The sequence below is a fragment of the Alligator mississippiensis genome, chromosome 13 (assembly GCF_030867095.1).
Source record: "Alligator mississippiensis isolate rAllMis1 chromosome 13, rAllMis1, whole genome shotgun sequence".
Lineage (NCBI taxonomy): Eukaryota > Metazoa > Chordata > Crocodylia > Alligatoridae > Alligator > Alligator mississippiensis.
Window position 1 is genome coordinate 2,543,090 of NC_081836.1, and position 8,379 is coordinate 2,551,468.

The 8,379-nt window shown below is 43.5% G+C and overlaps 1 long non-coding RNA gene across 1 annotated transcript; it reads left to right on the forward strand.

Moving 5' to 3' along the window:
- On the forward strand, nt 1-7,359 carry LOC132244623 (uncharacterized). Its single transcript, XR_009456286.1, has 3 exons — nt 1-137; nt 2,808-2,927; nt 6,837-7,359. It is a non-coding gene; the product is annotated as an uncharacterized LOC132244623 (long non-coding RNA).
- Nucleotides 7,360-8,379: the final 1,020 nt, after the last annotated feature.

An 8,379-nucleotide genomic window follows, 5' to 3' on the forward strand; every position in this document is an offset into this window, starting at 1 on the left:
GGGAGGAAGTGTGATCTTATCAGACCTGGTGAGGAATGATATACCTTGTTTGGCAGCTGTTGTCTGATAGAGGCTTGTCTGAATCCAGTCAGGACAGATGCCTTTGTTTTCTTGGCAACCCGTGGAGCCCTAGAAAGGTAATTTGTCAGTCGGATGGGGTCACAGAGTTTTGTTTTGTTTTTCTTTTGGGCTTTACATATGGAAGAAGTGTAACTTTTATGTGGCCAGGGGGCTAAGTCTAGAGGTTGAGTGGCTAGTTGGAAAGAACAGGTAAGCTTGGAGTGAGGTGCCCTGCTGTACTGTACCTTAAAAACTGTAATTGCGTGTGCCATGCAAAATCCGTAGTCTGTACTGTCCAGTGTGCTTCTAGTGAATGAAGTCAGAGCCCTTTAGTACTTACAGGACACAAACGAGGGGCTGTAAATAGAGCAGGTGACCATTGCTGCTAAGCTCCAGCAGATGCTTCTGGTGAAACTCCTTCCACCGCCAGCTCAGCTCTGTGTCTAGCGGTTCTTCAGATCTTGCCCAGCACAGGTCCTTCGTATAATAGAGTTCTGGGATGAAGCAGCTCTTTGGACCCAGATGAGCTAAGATCAATGGGTCAAGATAAAACCTCCTCAGTAAGTGGTTTACTTAATAGTAATGGTGATTCTTCCCAGATGGGCCCAAGCAGAGAGATTTAAATAATGATTCTCTGCTGCCTGGGGGTGGGGGGGAAGGTATTTTGCATTGTTTCCTTGAGCCTTTTAAAACAAAACCATCTGACTTGGGGGCTTCCTTATAGTTACAGCATGTGTTTGCGAAGTGGGTAGCATGGAGAAAGCAGCAGCCTTTTTGTGTCTGGTAGTACAGACAGGGTTTTGCTTGATGGAACCTGTATGTCTGTAGACAGCAGCAATGGGGTCTGCTATTTTTATACAAGAGTTCATTGCAATCTTTGAACTTCTAGCAAACGCTTGATACAGCTATCTGTTAGTAGGTTAGTGCCCATAACATGTGCTGTAATGTGATGCTGCTCCTTGCAACTGTGGTAGAGGGCATCAGATAGCAAATACCCATCTCCAGCTCCAGAGGCCTGGGGGCATGGCTGGCTCAGGAACCGATTCAGTGTGCCTCTAAGTAGGCAATGCAGTGCAACTTAGCCTGAGTCAGAAGGGGTAATTTCATGGACTTGCATTAATGGCATGCTGAAAGGCAGTGACGTTGCTTCTAGGATTAGTATGAACTCTCTGAAAGAGTCTGTTTAACATTTTGGGGCAGGGAGGGGGGGCGGGGAAGCACAACAGTTCTCAAGGCTCCCTCAGGAAGTGGTCCATCCCATGGGTACGAGCATTCAGCTTGTCAATGGAGATGCTCTGCAGGGTCTTGGGAAAGATGACTCTGATGACAGCGTTGTCTCTGATCGCAAACAGAGTGAGACTTAGCAGCATGGCCTGCACTGACCCTCAGTTCCATCACTGTCACAGCCCCGCTGGAAGGGGTCTCCTGCCATGCAGAGCCCTCTATTCAGCTAAAGCATGTTTTACATTTCCAGTTAAACATGTTTAAGTAGGAGGCTGTCCCAATGGCTCCATTTGGGAGCATCGACCGGTGGCAGCTGCAGCTGCTTCCTTACCTAGCAAAGGATTTCATGGGTGACCACTTGCACCTGAAGAGTTGGATTCACCCCTGTGCCAGCATAAAAGTGATGCTCCACTCATGCCAGATGCAGCCAGGATCGCAGACCTTGTGATGGCCATCTGACTGGGGCCACACAAGTAGAAGTAACATAATGGACCTGAGTGGAGCTGTGCCCATTGATGGAAGTGAATGTGGCTGGAAAACTGCATTGGCTGTTTCTTTGTTTCAGATGAAGTGAAAGAGATTAGAGCTAATCTGTATAGTCAACTGCTCCTCTGTTGGTTTGACAGAAGGCAAGCCCGTGACCTTTGTAACACAGGGAAAAATCCATTCCTTCTCATACCCTGTTCTACAGATACGAAAGAAGGTGGCTACTGGACTTAGCTTGGCAATGGAGAAATGGCTGCATTTAGGTCACTTTTTTTGCAAGGAATTCAACTGAATTGCTCTTATCTGCACTCCTAATCTTACTGATTAACAGATGTGCTTGTAGTGCTGTATCCTATTTTAGTTTAATGGCAGCAATGCATCTACTTCATGGGGTCTAAGGGAGGAACCAAGCCATGGTGATTGTTTAAGGCAAGAAAAAAATCAACCCAACAATCTTGACAGTTAGTTTTATATTGATGCCATCAGACTGATTCCTAAACCTTGACAATTAGGGCTTTATTTTCCATGCTCTTTTCAAGAGAAGCTGTGTTGTGGAAAGGGAAAGATTTTACAGCAAGCCTATATTGCTATATGCAGTACATGTCTACTGAGTAGCTAACTTTTTTTTAACTGAATAGTTCTTGCCCAAGTGGATAGTTGTGCTCATTTCCTACCAGTGCTGCTTGTTGATCTGGACAGATGGATCAATGAAATTGGCCAGTGACACTGAAAAAGGGTCAGAGATGTGCTGAAACAATAGGTCAGTGGTGTAAATTAAAATTTAAATGGATATTTGATTTCTAAACGCTTGTACATGTGCCAAAAAGTGTCTGTATGGGGGGGGAAGTTAACTGGATATACAGAAAATTGAGACGATACAAGCGGCCTTCATGTGCCCTAACTATCCAAATCTGCCTGCCAGTCACATAATTAATGTAATGTACCCAGTTGTCCCATATTTGGCAGTATCAAAATGAGATCGTTTGCTCTCTTCACTTGGAATGTTTGGTATTGGTCTGTGTCTCTTCTGTGATTAGACAATCTCATCATTACCATGTTGTCTGAGTGACTTGTGCCTGAGAAGAAGCAAATGCTGTCCTCCTAATCTCTCAAAAGGAGGATTGAAGAGCAGATGGCCAAATCTGCAAAATATCCAGGTATGTTTTACAGGTGCACAGTAGATTCTTCAGAAGTGCCTCTACTCTTGAAAACTGTGCTGGGTATTTATTTGCATCTTTAGGTGCCTAAACACCTTTTAAAGCCTTGCCCCTAGAGAAACTGCTTTGGCTGGGATAATTCAGGAACTCAACCTATGTTTGCTCAACCCTGGACTTGCATTTTTTTTTTCACTTGCTCTTCTCTCAGTCAACAGAAGTGTCATAGTGAGGTTACAAATGCTGTATTTAAAAGTACATCCACTCCCATTCCCCAAAGCAGGAGTGGTATTATTTTAAGAGAAAACTCTGACAGCCTGAGCCACGAGGTAAGCGGATCCAATTTCTTTGCTGCTGCTTGGGTCTTTCACACCTGGGGAGTCTAGAAAATTGGATCTAGAACCTTGGACCCTACGCGTAATATGCAAATAAACGTGTTGGGACATGGTAGTGGTAAAAAAGCATGATTTATATGGTCATAAAGGGGGCTGAAAAAAGCAATGCATGACTTCTTTGGGAGACCTGATTTAATAGAGGTACCCTGCAAAGTTAAAATATGAGGTCTCTTCTTTTCCAACCAGGCGAGAGAGAAAATCAGATGCTTGAGCAAGGCATTTATTTCCCAGCTGTGTTTACAGACAGTTATTTTTGTAAAACAGACAGGGCCATCAACGTCAATTTGCTCTCGGTACCAATTTCCTTCCGCATGAGGGGGTTGTACCAGCATAAGCGCCATGCTTAGAATATGGTCAATCTTAACTGCATTGGGCACTAACCTCTACAAAATCCTGTTCCTCCTCAGTTTGCTTAATTGGAGCAAACAGCTTGGTTGTGACAGAACTATATGACATCTGGTGGAGACCTATTCTACTGAGATGTCTTGTTAGATTATCTCTTGCTTATTTCTCCTTTTGAAAGGCGAAGTTCTCCACTAACAGGTAAAATGCAAGCTAGCTGACTCTCTTGTCCATCAAACAGATGAGACACTTGCCGAGGGTTAGAAACTTGTCTACTTTATCCCAGTTCTGCCACAGGCCTGCTGAGATTCCCTGGGCAAGTTGCTTCCTTTCTCTGTTTTCCCTCTTATCCTTTTTCTGTCTTGTGCAATTAGACTCCAAGCCAGTGATTCTCAATCAGGGTACCTTGAGATCCTTTCAAGGGTGCTGCCGGGTGTCATGTAAGGGTAGAACTGTCAGGTAGGCAAGCATGATTCACAAGACAGATGCAGAGATTTCAAACAAAAATTCATAGTTGTGATCCTTCTGAGTTCTTTGCAACAGAAAAATTAGTGTTATTTTTTTGTAGTTTAGGAGGGGCGTGGGGGTAGAGAAAGATCTGTCCTTTTTCAATGGGTGTCTTGAGGCTACAAAGGTTGAGAATCGCTGCTCTAAGCTTTGTGGCGCATGGACTATCTCAGTGCCTGGGCAGTGGTAAATACCAGTAGCTAAGACTATTGTACAAATGGGTAGTATGGACAGGGCCTCAAGTAGCTGCAAGAGTTTAACCACCATGTCCTTCCACCCTACTAAGCAGTACGGTCATCACAGGGGATCGCTGGAATTTTGCCCATGCTTGCCTTGGTCCCAGCACTTTGCCAGCAGAGATGAAGAAGTAGTGACAACAGAGGGAAAGTTCTGTTTATAAAGCCATATAACAGGATTGTCTGTGCCTTGTAGGACCCAGGAGCCTGAGCGTCTGTCTGTACAATTCCTTTCAAACGACAAACAAGTTCTCTTGTAATTGTTGCAGCAGACTGGGGAAGAAGACTGGAGTGTCTTGGCACAAAGACCAATGGAATATGCAGCAAGATGCATCTGGCAGGGATATCGGGACAATGCTATGAGTAAGGCTTTGTGGGGACGTCCGTACTTGGGCAGGATTAACCCTACAATTCAGAACCGGGTGCAAAACACCTGGGACACCTGTGCAAAGAAGATGTATGCTCCTTGTTACGTTTAACCCACTGAAGCCTCCCTCCAGGCTCCTAATATTCTAGGTTAGACCTTAAGCAATGCCCCCTTCCTGAGGTTTCTTCTATTTCTGTGTTTCCCAGACACTGACATTTCCTACTGGGCAGTTTACCAGCTCTCTTGGGAGGCAGTCTGGCTGGTCTCTCCAACCTGAGCAAGGATATAGCCCTCCTTCTCCCATAATTCCTTGATGTCCCCATTCTGGATGGAAAGTGGGCATGGTCAAGCTGCATCCAAACCTTTAAAGCCGCTATGTACTATGACGGGTATCTTCAGTTTTGTTTATGGACGGAAGATGGTTTTTGGGTAAAGCTGGAGTTTAAGAAAACGATGCAGCAGAGATCCATTATTGCTGATGCATAGATGTATAAAAACTGATTTTGTTATAGGCCAAGATTATATCCGTGTAAGCATAGCTTCTCTGACTTCAGTTATTCTGGCTTCAGCTATCGCCCGGCAGCTGCTTGGAGGAAGGAAAGCCGGATCTTCATTTCTCTCTCTCCTGCAGCTTTTAGGGAAATCCGCAGATGGTTTAATTCTCAAGGTCTTCTGTCTCTGAATCGCGCCAGTTAGTTGTTTCCCAGCCATGCTGAGAGGGAGGAAGCACCTAGTAATATTTCTTCCCAGCAAAAGTTTAAAGAGGTAGATAATTGCAGCTTTTGCTAGATGTCTTAACTGGAGACAGCCACAGTTCTAATGGCTTGTGAGAATACCAGCAAAGGGCTCCAATCTCTCCCTGTATGAACTTTTTCTTCACTTCCTCAGCAGTAATTAGCAACCCCATGCTGCTGCTTCCCATGACTGAAAAGAGCAGGAGGAAAACCTGAAACATTCTCAGTGCATTATTTATCACCAGGTGCCACAATTACATGTGCCACCTCTTGTCTCACCTAAAAATACAGCCACTGCAAAGGACTCCAAGGCAATGGTGTTTGCTAGGAGGTGCTATGGCGACTCTCCCAAGGATTTGGGCACAAACCTCTTTTTGGGGGTTTTGGGGGGTTGGTTGTTTGTTTCCCTCTCCATCTTGTTCTTGTAGCTCCCTCACTTTGTAAACTTTCTCAATCCGCATTTTTTGCATCTTTTTACCTTGATGCCTGCGTTGCCTCTTTAGGGTTGGCAGCAGAAGTATTTTATAAGTGGAAAGGCCACAGGCTGTCAAAGGAAATTGGCTAGAATAACTATAGCTGTTTCTACAGCTAAATGTGTGTCCTTGCTGCAAATGGAAAGTGACTAGGACTAACAAATTTCCTTTGTATCCCTTCCTAGTGAGCTGGCAAGGATTTTCAGTCCTAGTCAGTTTAATTTTCACCCAGCTCCTTGAGAAGAGCTTGAGATAGATGAGAATTCACTAACCTTAGTCATTTTCCTTTTGCAAGATCTTTACGCTGGAGCATGGATGACTGGTGCAATAAAAACAGATGGCTGGAAACAGAAACCGAATAGCACGCTAGTCATCTTCCCTTTGTTGCTGACTCTTGTGATTTTTATTTTATTTTTTTATGCCATGTAATCTTTGTCTTTTGTTGTGGTGTTCCTGTAGATAGCGCCTCTATTCTGGTCCGAGTAAGGCAGGAATCGCTTTTTACTGGTGATACGCATGGCTTCTCAAAAGAACTGCAGCACAGTTAACAGCAGCTTTTCTCCTGAGATCTAGCTGTGCCTACGTTCAGTTAAAAATACACTAGTACTAGACTTCTTTATATGGGTCTTTTCTGATGTGACACATCTCCTAAAGCTGACCCTGTGCAGTTAGCAATCCATCTGAGATGCAATCTGTCTGGGGTTGTTGGTTGTAGCCATGTTGGTCTAAAGACGTAGGCCAGCAAGGTTCTTTATGTAGTTGCATCTTTTTATTAGACCAACTAAACAGTTGGACAAAAGTTATTTACAAGTTTTCAAGCACAACCACGTCTTTTTTTTTTTTTTTTTTTTTTTTCAGGCATTTGGAGACTCTGCATCTATCTGGGATCATTTTATGGCTTCCATCTACACTTGTATGTGAATGCCTTCATAATCTTTAATGTCTTTCTTCTTGCATCACCCTCTCGGGTATAGAAATAGCATTAACCCCATTTTACAGATCAGGACCTGAGCTACAAAACGATTAAGGCCTACCATATACTAGAGGAGATCTGTCCACTGTACTTGGACCTCTGGCAAACCCTCCTAGTGTATATGTAGTTTACAAAGGCCAAAAAGTGCTGCTGCTGTCACTATTTCTTGTACCAGTTCACTGAGCAACACCAGTGCAAGTGCTAGTTTTTGCTAGCATTACTGTGTCCACACTAGAGCCTTTGCTGTTTGTTGGGTTTTTTGTTGTTTTTTTTACTTGCAATTAATGGTTTTTGCTCACCAAATAATTTTTGCTCAAAGTCACCCATTGTGAATTGTATCCAAGTTTCCAGCTAGCTAATGCACAGTCCTTGTCTCATTATACACAGGACTGGATCAAATAAAACTGACAATGGAAAAATGTATTAAAAATATCTACTTCTCTCTCTCTTATTGAATGCTGCTCTGAGCTTCACCCCAGATAAATAGAGCACTGGTCCTGTGAGAAATGTAGAGGGCAAGCAGCCCTCCCTGCGTGTTCTTTTTTTTTATCCTATTTTCTCTCTGCAGGGCTAGAGTACCAAGGAATTAGCAAGTCCTGTGCTCCCGAAATTACCGTTCTTCAACTAAAGTATTGTCCTCCCCAGAGACTCAACCATGTCAGATCAGCTCTGTGAGCCTTATCAAGGTGAGAATCTGCACTGCAATGCCTATGGCTTTGAACAGGGAGCAGGTGATCAAACCTAGACCCTAAAAAGTGGAATTGGTTTCCACTGCAGCAGCAGCTATCTCTCCCTCAGATAAAACCACCTGAAAAGCTGTCAAAAACACAGTAATCCTTGAAATACTGGGAAGTGGTGTTTCAATGGGGGGGAGGCTATAACAATGTGAATATATTAGCTAGATGTGCATTTATTTTATAACAAGAGTTTTCCACTTTACAAGTCATGTTCATTATTTTCTTCTTTTAAATATATTTTTATTATAAATCATCTTTCATAAATTTACAGCTGCACAAAAGGCACAGTTCTGCACACAGTATAAGCAATGTAATTATCCCTCAGAAATTTGAAGAGATTTATAAGGAATACTAATGGCCTCATTCTAGGGAATGCATTTTAAATTCTTTCATTATCAGGTTTCAACCTGTCCTGAAATGCTGGTTGTGTCAAATGCAGTACGCATCTAGTGGACCAAAGGAAGCTGGTAAACCCTTTCTCGGATGTGCAGGAACCGTTCCGGTACTGAATAAAAAAAGCCTTGTGCTGGCTCTACCAGCATTTAGTGGCTAGAAAACTGACAGATCTAGTCCCTGGGGGATTTTGCCACAATGGTCAGATGCCACAGGTGGCAGGGAGCTGATGTAATGGGTCTGTGCTAACTTATGGTGTAAAGAATACTAGTAGCCTTCACGCACAAAAGTTATGGTG